The sequence below is a fragment of the Gnatocerus cornutus genome, chromosome 1, assembly GCF_029298725.1.
Source record: "Gnatocerus cornutus isolate USDA-ARS CGAHR chromosome 1, icGnaCorn1.1, whole genome shotgun sequence".
NCBI classification, from domain to species: Eukaryota; Metazoa; Arthropoda; class Insecta; order Coleoptera; family Tenebrionidae; genus Gnatocerus; species Gnatocerus cornutus.
In genome coordinates this window covers 25,382,595-25,398,490 of record NC_142233.1, presented here as the reverse complement: position 1 = coordinate 25,398,490, position 15,896 = coordinate 25,382,595, and the positions used below count along the sequence as shown (strand labels likewise).

Sequence of the window (15,896 nt, the reverse complement as noted above, 5' to 3'; positions counted from 1 at the left end):
GAAGGCTGGTTCTTCAGAACCGAGCTCTCGGATTACAAGACAACGTTCGCGTGATTCCGGTACCGAGATTGTTCAAATAACACCGATACCAATAGATGTTTTTTACAAGAATAATGCCATCGCCCGATGGAAATCCAAGAAATCTCTACAGGTCTCCAGCTGCTTATAACAAGCAATTTTGTAGCGTTGTAAACCGGACCCAGCCGTAAACTATAGAAAACACGGACTTTTTCGTCTTTTTTATTTCTTTTTGAATATTCCACTCGGATAAACGAGACAATTCCACAGGATGGTTTTAATTTTATTACCGAGAAATTAGTTTGTCGGTATTTTAAAAGATACTAAGTGCCGTCAACCATTTAATTGGTTGGATGAAATGGATTTTATGGCGGGCTGGTGGTGGAGTTTTTGTTGTAGGAAGATTTTCGAGCGAAGCACCACAAATTCGTTCTTACTAGTGCAAAAACTCTATAACTGAAGATTATTATGCTTTTTTCTGCATCATTTACCACGAGGTAGAATAACGTAATTGTAAAAATGCGAGACTTCTGTTGGTGTAAAAAGAGACGTTAGTGCTGTCATCATTAAGGATCTGAAACTATGCACCTTTTGGGAACCGCTGCTCGTCTCAGCGGTGACGGTTTGATATATGGCCTTCCATCTCCAACAAGGAACCCGTCGTAAAACTCTAACTTGAAAATTTGACTTAGACTGATGTAAACAACAACGAAAATTCCTACAGCGTTCCATGAAAACAAAAAAAACTATCCTACATCACCCATTTCTTGTAAAAGTAATCGCGACAACTCCATGAGTGTAACATTTCACAGACAAATTACACATTTGGGGAATGTTGCATTACATTGATTTTTCAACTTCTTACCACTTCAGCGTACATTTCGTACAATAACAACTTAACAGAGATGTAAGATTTGAAGGCAGGTGGAGCCTGTTATAAATGTTTTCCGGTGATTATACACCGGGTGTAATATTTTTTAGATGTAGGTTTAAAACCACCAATCAAATTCGGTACCTGCGGTGCTTTTCATAGTAGACCCCATGAAGAATTATTACACCGAAATCTCAATCATGTGTAAATTATATATTTTTTTTGAGCTTGTTAAAAGCGAGACGGGATTAGGTAGAATCACCTGTAGTAAAAATTAAACTTCGAGACAAATAACTATGTATTGTTAAAACCATTTTTTGTAAGAAGAAAAAAAATATTGGAAATTCCTGCATGCGTATCACAAGAATTTTCGCACGACTGGACCACCTCGATGTTGACAGTTATTTTAATAGACAAGGATGTTAATTTTAATTAGTTTCTACAATTTACGACGACCTGTCCCGATATACACCATATAAAAATTTATATTAAGTTACAAAGGCGCCAATGTGGGCTGAGTTAAAATTGGGAAGATTACGAAATAGTCTTCATAGTGCAAGTTCACAACTCTATTCAGATTTGTTCGATAGGTATGGTTGCCGTCAACTATACATATATTTTAATGACGTTAGATGTGAAGCGAAACTTTTACAGGTGTTCCAGAACGCTCGCACTTCCTTTTAATAAGAAATTCTTCATCAAAATCTTAGTGAGTTGATTGCCGTATTGCCCAATGTTCAGGCATTTATAGTATTCAAGTTACAAGCATTTAAAGTTGGAACACTCTGTATGCCATTTGAAAATTCAGCAACCTAAAATATGTAGTATGGTCCCTCTTTTCAAAAATCCAGTTTATTGCAAAAAACATTGTCTAACAAGTTGAAAGAACGTAATAGAGTCTGACAAATAGAAGGACAACACTAATGTTTGTTGCATTCATTTTAAATTTTATGATTCAATCGTCCACCGTATTCTATGTAGGAATTTTTTAATTTCTACCAACGTAAATGGGGAACTAACTTGATAAAACAGCATTTTTTTCTCAAATTTTGAAGACAATTTGCATTGAATCTAAAATAACAACTGAGATATTTTTAACACATTTATTCTGAAAAACAATTAAATTAGGGATTGATTTCATAAACCCTCACAATTAACTAAAAATTGCAAAACACGCCAAAACTACCAGTGATAGAAAACAAATTTTTGCGTCAGCTTCTAAAGCCTTGTCAACTATGAGCGTATACAAATTTTCAAAATTTTATCTTTAAAATTAAAGACGATTTTGGGGGTGGACACAAGTGTTGCCGGACCCTGTATAATTTTCAGTATGTCAACGTCAAATTACTTGACAGAAACAAAAGATTGTCCTCAATCAAAAACATGATTTCAAATTTCAAAGCCAACTGAAGATGAGTTTTATCATATGATATACGGAGCCTGTGTAATTATCAGTTATAAAATACTCGTAAGGACCTTAATTAGGAACACTTTGTATGTTTAGCTTAAACAAAATAATTTAGTTTTTAAATTATAAATCAAAGTGGAAATCATGATTACAAATTAATGGGATAATAAATTACGCTTTGGCAAAGAATGTAAGATGGGAATAACACGTAATTAGAACCTAGAACATGACAATGACAGATGTCAAATTAAACTACGAATGACGAAATTGTGTGACTTGAAATGGCATGCACAATCAAATGAAGAAAACGGTGTTTTATGAATTCATATGAGGATTATGTCTTTGCATATCAATTATGTAAAACGTAAATTCAAACTGTAATAAAAAAGACATCGCGATAACTTGCGGAGCAACCAGCATAAAATATTTCAAGTTATTTAATTTAGTTTTTGTTTTTCAATTTGTGAATACAAATGAAAAAAATTATAATTAAAACCCGTTTTGCCATCGCAAAAATATCTTCGATTTCGTGGCATTTTAAACTGACAGCCGGGAACAAAAAAGCATAGACGTCCGTGTCATCTAATTGTCTCATGGTGTAAACCCCACTTAGAATTTGTAACCTTACATTTGCATTGCCAATTTTAACAGTTTTAATTTTTTAATTTCGAAATACATAGATAGAATTTTCGGTATTTTCAACATTGCAAGAACCTGACTGTAATAAGACTATTCTAATTTTATCCGTTTTAAATACTTCAGTCATGATAATTCTTAATTGTCAACTTGTCAATACTTTGATGTTTTAAACGTCAGTAATGGCAGTGACAGTAATGCACAGAACACACTCAAATTTTTTAAACGTCAGAAAAATGACGTCTAAGATTTTGTGTCCGTGGCTGTATGTAAAGTCCGTTTTTTTATTAAAAAACCATTAACACCGCACTCTCCCACCACTTTACAACCGGCAACGTCGTCGATGGTGACTTTTTGGTGATAAAATCAAATAGGTTAGCTGCCTAATTGACAATTTGATTACACAAAACGGCCTATCAGGCTGTGCCGAGTCTTTTCACTATTAAATCATTTGATTTGCGATCCAACAGGCTGTAAAAGAAACGTTTTTAACGGAAACACTGGTTAATTTTCAGAAATGTCAAAAATTTGACAACTATTTTCTCACCAAAAATCTCCCTAGGCAACGTTGCCGGTTGTAATGCAGGGGAAAATTGCGGTGTTAATGGTCTTTAAAAAAAAAACGGACTTTATAGTTGCGAGCACGGAATTTCGGTTTTTTTGTCGCTTAAAAAACTTGGATGTATTTCAAGCCTTATTGTAGTTATGACTAATGTTCAAAAAAATTTTGAAAAAGTTACGCCTATTTAGGCTTTCCAACAGAATGCCAAAATGTTATAGAAGCCAAAAAGACTGCCATAAATGGTATCACAGTTTGAAATTTCGTGCCCACAACGGTATATACATAATGTGTATGTATGTAAGTTTCAGAAATGACAAATGCGTAAAAACCAATTTGTAATAAGAAAGTCGTAGTTTTTGTACGTTCATATTTTATCAATCGAAATTTACAAGTGACAATTTCCACTTAATTTTACTTCTTTTATAACAATTTTTGATTTTAGAGTGTTTTATTACTTTGGAGCATGTGATGATTAAATTTCATAATGAAGTCTTCAAATTGGAAAAAAAAAGTTATGTCAGAAGTGGGATTCGAACCCACGCCCTCAGAGAGGACCAGAACGCTCATTCAACCTGAAACCAGGCAAGGTAACCTTGAGTCTGGCGCCTTAGACCGCTCGGCCATCCTGACATGTACAGTAAAGATGGCATTACTGTTATTTAAAGGACACAAAACTATTTATAGATATTTTTATCAAATTAATCAAATACATGTACATTATCTTTATTGAATCTGATAGAAAATATTTATCAACCTTAGCCAGAATCGGAATATTGCTAATGGCATTGCAACAATAAAATTATTGTTCAGTGTATGGAAATTGCTACGCTCGTGCATACATTTTTACTCACAGCATAAAATTCTTTGCTTTTTATTCTTTAATAAAAACACCTAAATAATATCCTTTAATCATTAATTATTATCATAACAATGCAATTCAACAGGATAAATGTTTTAATAGGTAGTTTTAAAAGTAACGTAAAATTATCAAGTAGGTAACTACTAATCTGCACTGAAAATTATAAATAAATAAATAATAAAATAAGCACTCAGCTGCATTTAAATTTTTGGCACCTACAAAAAGGCTGCTGCAGGAATAATAAAGTATATACTTATTTTAAACTTAACATTGTCTTTCTACACTTGTTTCAATAGGCTAAATTTCTCCGATCCAAAACAATTAAAGATAGGCAGGCACTATACAAGAGATGTGCAGTCAGTGGAGCCAGTGACACCTTTTCTTCTTTTTTTTTATAAGATATGAAAAAGAATCAGCCATCATCATCCAACACAGCTTCATAACGAGCGACGACTATTCCCTTAGTTGTGGTACTGCTGCTATTCTCCGAGGCCAGATTGTCGGGCGGATAGGGCAACGGGGCGCCTCGCACCGCCCATAAAAACTGACAGATACGTCTTTATTGTGAAGACTGGTTCCATCGAATCACCATTTCGTGCCACATCCAACCCAACTACATCCTTGTCTTTTACTGGAATGATTTACGCACCCAACTAATATGCATAAATGGATACCAATGACTTTTCCTAGGCTGTCGTAAACGTCTGGTCGATTTTGTTCCAAGAAGCTTTCAAATTTTGACGGCTTCTACGAAAGAATCGATCAATTCAATGTCGAGGTTTTATCCAAATGTCAGACGATAAAAAAAGTCAGACTCTAAAGCCTCATTTCCACGGTCCGTTCTAGAGAGAACAGAATTTGATTTACGATGGAATTTGAGTTATTGCACCATATTTTGCGGTCAGAAAATTTGCAAATCCTATTGCACCCTTGGTTTACAATCCTCTGTTCCGATTCGGGCGGACAAGCTGGTTGAAACGCCGAACCACCGCACGGACATTTGATAATAACCAACAAGTTTAATTACTCCAATTCTTTTAATTTGAACACTATTTGTTTATTATAATGTTAATAAGGATAATAACACATACCTACATATAAATGTGGATTAATTTTAAAGATGGCGATAAATCTAGATGAACGTACTTATTTCCAGCATTGAAATTTACAGAATCATTGTTTGAAAACAGGCGTCAATGAATGCAGGTAAGTACGTTTCTTATCTCTGTGAGTGGATTTACTCTTTTGAAATAACCGACAGGTCTGTATTTTTGTGGATTTGATCAGTTATTACCTGAAGATTTGAATTTTTAATTTCGTTCAATAAATTGAATTTTCTGGATATTAGTGAAAGTTAACATACCAGACATATCCACGTAATAGGTAACTTGAAGTATAAATAAAATGAAATAAATTCAGGAACATTCTGTTCTGGTTCAAATGAACGAACCATTTTGTCTGTTCGACATCGGTTCGGGGGACATTTCAACACAGAACCAAGACAGAATCGGTTCGGCGGACATTTCAACGCAGAACCAGGACAGAACGCACCGGACAGTTCAACACAGAACGCACAGAATCATTTCAGAAATTTGCCGCTCCTTTGGAGAAAACTTTTGCAAATTAACAATGCATTTTAGAATTTTTGTTTCACGTTAAGTAGGAATAAATAAAATCTTAATTTAAATTGATGATTTCTGACATTATTTTACTGGTGGAAAAGTTATTTTAACATCAATTCTGGGCGTTCTATGTTTTGTTCTATGTTGAAATGTCCGCCGAACCGATGTCGAACAGACAAAATAGTTCGTTCAATTGAAGCAGTAAACTTTGTATTGAGGTTAGATTCAATTCATAGAACGAAATTAAAAATTCAAATCTTCAGGTAATGAGTCGGACCAAATCTACTAAAATACTACCTGTCGGTTACCTCAAAAGGGTAAATACACTTACGGAGATAAGAAACCTACCTACCTGCATTCATTCTAGCCTGTTTTCATACAATAATTTTGTTTATTTCATTGCAATATTAGCTTAATGTTAAAATAACTTTTCCACCAGTAAAATAATGCCAGGAATCATCAACTGAAATCCAGTAATCTAATCCAGTAATTTTTATCCTATTTAACGAGATTAATTATAAAAAAATCTGAAATGCATTGATTTTTTGCAAAGTTTTCTCTAGAGGAGCGTCAAATTTCAATGATTCTGTGCGTTCTGTGTTGAACTGTCCGGTGCGTCCTGTCTTGGTTCTGTGTTGAAATGTCCGCCGAACCGATGTCGAACAGACAAGATGGTTCGTTCGTTTGAACCAGAACAGAATGTTCATGAATTTATTTCATTTTATTTATACTTCAAGTTACTTATTACGTGAATATGTATGGTTAAGTTTCACTAATATCCAAAAAATTCAATTCATAGAACGAAATTAAAAATTCAAATCCTCAGGTAATAACCAAATCCACAAAAATACAGACTTGTCGGTTATTTTTCAAAAAGGTTAATCCACTCACAGAGATAAGAAACGTACATACCTGCATTCATTCCCGCTTGTTTTCATACAATGGTTCTGTAAATTTCAATACAGGAAATAAATTGGTTTATCTACATTTATCGCCATCTTTATTAAAATTAATCCACATTTATACGTGTTATTTACCTTATTAACATTATGATAAAAAATTAGTGTTTAAATTAAAAGAATTGGAGTAATTAAATATGTTGGTTATCATCAAATGTAGCAGTCCGTGTGGTGGTTCGGCGTTTCAACCAGCTTGTCCGCCCGAATCGGAACAGAGGATTGTAAACCAAGGGTGCAGTAGGATTTGCAAATTTTCTGACCGCAAAATATGGTGCAATAACTCAAATTCTATCGTAAATCAAATTCTGTTCTCTCTAGAACGGACCGTGGAAATGAGGCTTAATTATCACTCTTGTTGATGTCTGGAGCTAATATGTCATCGTTTAGAGAACATACTTTAAGTATGTCGAGGATAAGTGAGGCTGAGATGGGTTTTAATTAAGGAAGAAAGAATTTTACATTAGCCAGAAAGATCCAGAACAGCTTTTATAATGTCCCGCCCAAATAAACTCTTCAAAAGAAAGATAATATCGCCAAATACCTTCCAACCCATCAATTGCTTCTCGAACAACTTTTTTTTATGGTCCAAGCGGGTTCTTTCACGCTGATAATATATCGCTTCTTTTCAACATCTCCGCCGAAGTGTTCGCATCCACACTCTACAGCCAATGTTATTCCCTTTGTCTCGAATAAATTACAACCAATGGGTCTTATACCAATGGGTTTTATACATACAACGTGCGATTTTGATCACGTGTTCGTGACCATCTTGCCGCTAACAACCTCAGTTCAACATCTTAACATAAATAACCTTTACAATTCAATCGTGGGTTTTCGATATGGTTAAGATATTTCGTTTCCGGACAATTTGCGAACGATGAATAGAGGAGTTGACATTTATTAGAGACCGTGGAAACCTACACCTACTCACTGACTTAGAAAGTGGTTTATATAATAACAGAAGGGAGAATGTTGCTTGTTGCTTGTTGTCGATGAGTTTATTGTTATGAGCTTTCCGCCAGATGTAATCAGTCGTAAATTATAGAGCGATAAAACTGGATTTCAGATAACCACAGATAAAAAGGCGAGGAGAAATCTCAGGACATTACGCTGCATGAAAAATCACACTTTAAAAAGTAAGATTTTACGATACCGAAATAGATTACAAAAACTTTTGCCCTAAAATATAAAATATAAAAAAAATTACTCAATTATACGGAAGCGTAGAGGCACCAACACACTTATTTTAGCTAAAAAATTAATATGCCAACTCCATGATTCAACAAAAATGCAATAAACAAATACCAAACTAACGCTTTCATCATAAACTACATTTTAATACAAAATTGTTCTAATATCATTCTAATGCCGAAATATAAAAATTTACATTTCTTAATCAAGTCACAGACGAATAATGATTACTGGTTGCACTTAATACAGTGAAATCTCCCCTTAGCGACACCTCCCTTAAGCGGACACCTCTCTTAAAGCCCCGCTTCACGTGCAGTTCCGATCTTCGCTCCTGGAGTTAACTCCAAAACCGTCATTCCAGGCGCGAAGCAAGTCTCCAAACTACACGTACGGTTGCGTTCTTGAAGTTTCGCGCAAATTTGTCGATATAATCATGACAAGATAGACTCATCAGTAGTGAATAGTGTGCAATCTTGTTACAAACAGAAAAAACATAGATAGGCACTTCACAAAAATTTTATCAAATATAAGATTGCTTCTTGAAATTTCTCGATGGCCACATTTTTTATAAGCAGTATTATCACTGCGTGCAATTTAAGTAATTTTTTAAATTCTTTTAGGACAGTTCTTGTTAAATAACTAACTTTTTACCTTTTCAATAAAAAAAAACAAAATATAGATGCAAAATAAGGTAATACTGCTCAGTGTTCACCATTAATAATAATTGAGGCGCAAAGCATGATTGGCTATCTTTCTTTTAAGCATACGAATGACATATGTTTTTCCTTTTTTACAAATGGAACGAGGCGCGATTCGAAACTACACGTTGCAGATTTGGAATCATTCGGTGGCGCGGCGCGCCGGGAATTCAACTCGGTTGGAACTCCAGGACTTAAGACCGGATGCGAAGGCGCGTGGTTTTTTTCGTCCCTTCACGTACGCATTTGGCGTGGAGCGAAGGATTGTACAGTCCAGAACTCACGAAAAACTCTACGTGAAGGGCCCGTTTTAAACGGACATTTTTTCAAAGTCCGCATGCGTAATACTAAAAGTTCATTGTTCCGAATCTCCTTTGGACGGACTCGGACAATGTTTTTGCCTAAATTCTACACTAAATCTCTCTTAAGCGGACATGAAATAGTAACATATCCCCTTCTACGAATTGTTTATAATCTAAATATCGATTTCAACATTTTTTTAAACTGCATATCTCACGAGACGTGCGTTAAAAGTGTGTTTGGTTCGTATATCAGTATTAAAAAATGACTTTGTAACTTCGATTGTTACAGAATACCAAGCAGACCTCACTAATCTTTCTGACGAGTCAGATGATGAGCTAGATAGTGGTGCAGGTGAAATGAAAGTAACAAATTACAAAGAAGGCATCGATATGATAACAGATTTACATGAATTTGCTAAATATAAAGGAGACTTAACTGCAATGGAAATATTATCTCAGTTGCAACTACATTTTAAAGACGTCATTTTTACAAACAATACCCGTCAAATTAAATTTTACTATATTCGAAAAAGCGTATTATGAAGTTTAATATAAATAAAATTCATATAAGTTGTAAGTTCAATTTTCTCTCTAAAGCGGACACTCCCCTTAAGGCGGCGATTTACCTCCAGAAAAATGTATGTTTTCAGGCCTCACAAAATTCGATATTACTCCGTTGTCTGTGAAAAAAATCAGTTCAAATTTTGTGAAACTGCAGTTAAGATAGTAATTAATGTCGGGACGTTGAGTTTTTTTGAAAAAACGTAATGACAGTATGATAAAAAAAATGTTGAAAATCGTTAAATTTGGCCAAGTTTAGAACTAAATATCTCAGGAAATAACATTCTTTTTGTAAAAAGCTCTTCGTCCCGACACAGAACCATTCTTTAACAAGAAGAATATAATGTTCGTTCCACTGTTAATTCTTTTATAATCATGTAGGATCTAATTTACATGAAGCCTGCATCGCCCAAATTGTGGATAAATTGCGTACATCTTAGGTTGAAACCAACCCTCTGTGACCATGATGGTGGGAGAAAAAATAACATGTGTCGGAGAAGTGAGCTGAACGAAATTGTACGATAATAAACGACTAACTTTCTTTTCTTTGCCCATTTGGTCTCGAAATCGACTCGATGTCCATTCAAATTTAAAGACTTGACATACCTAAATAACGGGCTCAGCGGCGAGTCACATATTTTGAGAAATTATTTAAACTATGAGTAGACATTGTCACATTAACCTGACTGCAAAAACTATATTATTAAGCTTTGTTTATAAACTTGCAATTTGATATTGAGAGTTCTTAAATATTGTCGTCTTGACAAATGAGAAAAAAATTATTGACGTTGAAATTCAAAAACTGTTCTAAGCGCCATGATATTAATTAAAAATAATGAGATATTCACCAATACAAATTAGTCAATGATTTTATTAAATTTTATTAAAAAATCGTAAAAAAAATAACTAATTTTTTAAAAGTTTATTTATAAAACTCTTTGTTGGCAGGTTTAATAAATGGTAAAATCTGCTGAAGATTGTTATTTTGCTTGCATTTTTATTGGTTGTTTATATTCAATTGTGCTAATGCTAGCGCACATTTACAATACACCTATAACACTTTTAACAATTAGAATAAATTAAAACAGATGTGATAGGATAACTTTCACGTTGTGTTAAAATTTGAAGAGATTACTTACTAAAAATGTCTTTGTTGAAGGTTGACCATTGGCCATAGTGTCAGGAACAACAAAAATGATTTGTGTCTTGGCTTTATTTATGATTTACTACGAATTTAGACAACATCAAGTTTTTCTGTTTGTTGTTCGGTTCATTCACAGTCCAGTTAGATAAGAAGCAAATTTTTATTTACAGATTGGATTCTTTAGAACGAAGGCATACAGCTCTTGACAAATACATCGCACATTCCACTTAGTTTTTCTTCTTTTACCTTCTTTCCGGTATTCGTAACATATTTCTTGCCTTGTAATTTTAATTTATTAAAGGATTGAAAGTTTTTTTTATCAAATATGGACGATATTATTTAGAATTAATTTATTACATTATCTAATTTTTCAAATTTTTGGCTCTTAGATCGGTCTCTATGTTAAGTCTGTATTTACTATAACTTAATTTTATAATTTTAAATATTTATTCTAAAACTGTTTGGATTTTTACAAAATTGACTATTTTAAAGACCTGAAACCTTTAAAAAAACAGCAGAATTTACGCAAACACGGAAGCCAAAAAACGGACTATTGCATATTTAAAAGGGAAATTTTTTGTTTACTCTTTTAAATTTTCTTAGAAACAATTGGGAATTGTTTAGAAAACAAGTTACACGCCGACTGTCTTGTTTATATTGTTTACCTCGTATTGTACTTCAGCTGAGGTTTTAGGTTATATAAACATCGTAAACATCGGATTGCAATTCCTTTTTATACAGGTTTCACTGTAGTTTGCATCAAATTTGAACAAATTTGGTACCCGAGCTTGTGAATTCGCGTTGCGACAAAGGAATGCCTTGGTTTTAATAATTTCGGCTAATTTTATGTTTGTTTGTTTTTTGTTTTATTAAATAATTGGTTTGTTGTTGCTTTTATATTTTTTGTTTTTATTTTTATATTATGTATTATTTTTTATCATTATTTTTTCTATATCGCTGTCTTCAATGTCTACTCTTTCTGAGCTGTAGTCCAACTAATAAAATATTATGCTAAAAACGCTTCGTTTGCCGAGTCTGAAATGGTTAGTGTACTGCCGATGTGTCCGAAAGCATCACCCTGTCCTTGAATTTCGTCGAAGGGATGGATGTGTGTGTAACACTATAAGATTACAGCAGAGAAACGACACAGCAAACCTAGAATGCTGTGGGTAAATCGCCGCCTTAAGCGGACAGATTGTCACAGTCCAGCGGTGTCCGCTCAACAGAGATTTCACTGTACTCATGTTTTTTTCTAGCTGTGCGACTTTAGTTTCTCCCAAAAAAGTATGTTAGCCTCTCTAGGCTTTCGTACAATTACCTAATGATAATGATAAAAAAATTGCTTGGAACCTAATACAATTTACGGTTTTTTTCTAAAAATAAATTCTGTATAAAAAGCGTTAATTATAGGTGTCCCTATCGGTAAAAATCACATTTCTAACAGATACAATCTTTCATTACTTAGACCATTTGGTGAGTTCTATCTATTTTTAATTTTTAGAGCCTTTTCTATAAGTTGCTTAATGTGTTTTTAATTTCCTCCGTGTTTTTTGTCAAGACAAAAACCCTCGCATTCCGTTGACGAATGGTTCCTTCTATTTTTAACTTGAATCAGAATATCATCCCCGTTTTCCATTAGCCTCGATAAGATAAAAAAAAATGCATTAGCGTCGTCTATCACAGTACAATCTTCTTTATATAAATAAATCCGAATCAAAAAACACTTCCTGGCATAAATTACGGCTAATTACTTAATCTAATAATGTCGGGAAGTACGTAGACAAGAAACAAGCGGCCACCATATAAATAGTTTTATGAGTCCACACTAATTAGAAGAGAATCTAAACCAATTAAACTAAGAGGGTCACATTGTCCCGTACAATGTACTCCGAAAAGAAACCAGACGGAAACGCCTCATCTACCACTAAAGATATATAATTCCTCACCCAGTCAACAGACAATAAAAAAAATGCAGTGCAGCCAACAGTAGCCGTGTTAAATTAGAAACCCGATCCTAAGAAAGCAAAATCTGTCACGAAATATCGTTAATAATTTCGAAATAAACGATCTAACGATGTAAGCATACGAGATGGCTGTTTGTACAGATTTACAATGGCCCGCTGTTTGCTTAGTGAAGTTGGTAGTAGGTTTGTTTTAACATCTACACTTTAAAAGGCAAATAAAACAGGAAACTGTTGACTCGAGTCGATGATACCTCAACCACAAATATTGACCGTACCGATTTTGTCGTCACACAAAAGCGAGCGCGTGATAATGACTTAATTAAGGAAGGCACGGTCCATGGAGGAGCAAAGCCGGTCTGGTTGGTCTTAATTAGCCGTTTATATCACGGCAAAGTAAGCTGGTAAAGTCCACAATTAACTGACTATAAAACGCGTCGAGATTGTCTTTTAGATATGCAAAAATTTGCAGCTAAACCAGAAGGTAAAAAAAGATCTTTCGCGGTATCAAACTAAACACATCTATGTGACCATGTGAATGTTTGTAAACTACAAACTAGGAAAAAAGTGTCCACAATTCTCTCCTGAACAACTCCATATAAGTTTTTATTTTCAGATCTGACATCAGGTAGCCAAAACTCAAAACTATTTCAATGTCCCACTAATCCTTTCCATCTCTATTCGTCTTTCGTCTACTTTCAACACCTCTCAACAAAGCAGACCCAGTGAAGCACAATATCGCATCGTAACCCAAAATAATGTAAAACTTTTCATGGTAGACGTTTTTCAAATTAAAATTGTCCGTTCTCCATTGTGCTGTCGCTACAATTGTTAGCATCTGATACAAAAGAAATCTTTTCTCTTTCAAGGCATTCAGCCTCACGTTCTAGAATCATTACCATCATCATCTCGTAATTGTACTTGGAATCGAAAAAAGACGAACAAGGTTTTGATGGCTTTATCTGCGTATAATTGCCGACAGCGTGATTGCGATTGTGTTCAACGGAAACGCCATCAACTCCATTCGACACCACCTGCATTTTGGTGGATTGTTTCAAGCAGCAGGAGGGCGGTACTCAATGGACCAGCATCCATCATGCGGGCGACCAACACCTGACCTGTCCAAAGGCTTAAACAACATCTCACAAATGTGTCACTGGTTTTAAATCACAGGGCTTTGTTCATAGAGATTGGGTTAGCCCTTTCTTCGTCGTTTTTATAAGCTGCTTTAATTCGAGCTATTCGGAGTTGTTGGTGTGCATTTTGTACAGAACGTGTAATATTGCTCTTCTTTTTTTTTAGTAACATTCCAGACGTAGATTGTTGTTGTGCCATGCATAAAACCAATTTTCTTTTCATAATAAATTTAGAATCTAATATCAATCAATCGAAAAGGTTGAGCAAAAACAACTTTTGCAATCATATAAATTCTAGTAGACACTTTGTCAGAGTGAGATTTATATTTAAACATAAATTCAATCTGAACTCGATCACTTTATTGTAATTACATATAGATTTTCATATTCAATTGTACCTATAAATCAATCAAACGCTTGATATTCAGCGGATTCATACCTATTAATATCATGGTTGGATGAATTCACTGTACGAACTAAATAAAAGTATGCAATGACAAAAAAATCCTTTATACACTTCAAAACAAACAAGCCCATCAAGTACAAATTTTAAAATTGTAATAGTCTAAATAGATGAGTAATCCTTCTTTCTTTTTTCGCCATTTCTTTGAACTGTAACAACAAAATGAACTTCAACACAATTTATCATTTTTTGGCATTTTTTGCAGCAATATTAGAATACCCTGTATTTCCATAAGATTCTTAAAAAGTGTCTTCAAAACGGAAGGTTACTGCTTTAAATTCGGTGGACAAAAAGCGCAGAAAAGTTTTAGCTTTATTAAGTGACAAATTGAAAATATTAGATAAACTTAAAAGTGCTTTCACTGCCGCATCAGTTGTTTCAGAATACCGGATAAATGAATTAATTGTCCGACATACATACTAGACTAGCCCTGTATAAAGAAAGCAGAAGAAAGAAGAATTCTGTACAGGCTGCAGCTAAGTCTAGTTTCCACGCTGCTTATGTAAGTCGAAGAATTCCTCTATTGGAGAAAATGGAATAAATGTTCAGTGCTTGGAGAGAAGATCAAACTCGAAGAAATGCCCATTAAGTGGACTTAAAATTCATAACAAAGCTGCAATCATTTTTAAAGATCTTAAGGATTCTCAGCCCCTGGCCTCGATAAGTAATGGACCTGAATTGTCTTTCCTAGCTAGTAGAGGTTGGTAGGACCATTTCAAAAAGCGTTTTAATCTCTGTTAGATTAGGGTATTCTTGCAACTTTTAAAGCTGACATGACTTAGCTTTTCTCATATTTTAAATAAGTTGGAAAAAAATCAGGAAATGTGTGTGAAAGATTGTTGGAATCAATACACCATGCAATCGGCAATATTAAAGCCGCATGGAAAGAAGTTAACTCTTCAACACTTAATGCTTTTTGGCAGAAACTGTGGCCCCAGTGGGTGCAAAAAACTGCAGTAATACCGAATTTGGAAGAAGAAATCGAAAAAATTGTTCAAATAGCCAGACGAGTAAGGAAGGAAGGTTTTAAACAGATAGAAGCAGAACATATAGAAGAACTGACTCAAAACGAAAATGAAGATTTTACGAGGAGCTTGAAAAATTGACTCAAGAGAACAAAGAACTGAGTTCGGACGAAGTGAAGGTTGGCACCAAAAACTCTCTAACAATAAAGAAATTGCAACAACTCTTTGATATGCTATCACAAATAAAAAGCAAGGTTACCGAATTAGATCCCGACACGGAGAGGAGCCTAGTTACTAATAGAGAACTAGATAATATTTTTTTACCTTATACAGGCTGTCCCAGAACTCGCGCCCCAGAGAGCAAGGGACGGTGCCGACAGCAATACAGATGGTAAATTTCAAAACAAAAATTGGCGAAATTTAATAGTATTCGAAAACGGAAAAAAAATTAATAACCAATCCCAAAAGCTTATTCGAGAAGTAGAATAAAAGGCCACCCCAATTTCCTAGGCAACGACAGTCTAATGTTCATCTGACCAA

At 34.3% G+C, this 15,896-nt stretch overlaps 1 non-coding gene across 1 annotated transcript; it reads right to left on the bottom strand.

Annotated features, from left to right (window-relative positions):
• Window positions 1-4,010: 4,010 nt before the first annotated feature.
• Window positions 4,011-4,125, bottom strand: TRNAL-CAA (transfer RNA leucine (anticodon CAA)). The gene is made up of 2 exons: window positions 4,088-4,125; window positions 4,011-4,055 (listed from the first exon to the last, which is right to left on the bottom strand). It is a non-coding gene; the product is annotated as a tRNA-Leu (tRNA).
• Between the last annotated feature and the right edge of the window lie 11,771 nt (window positions 4,126-15,896).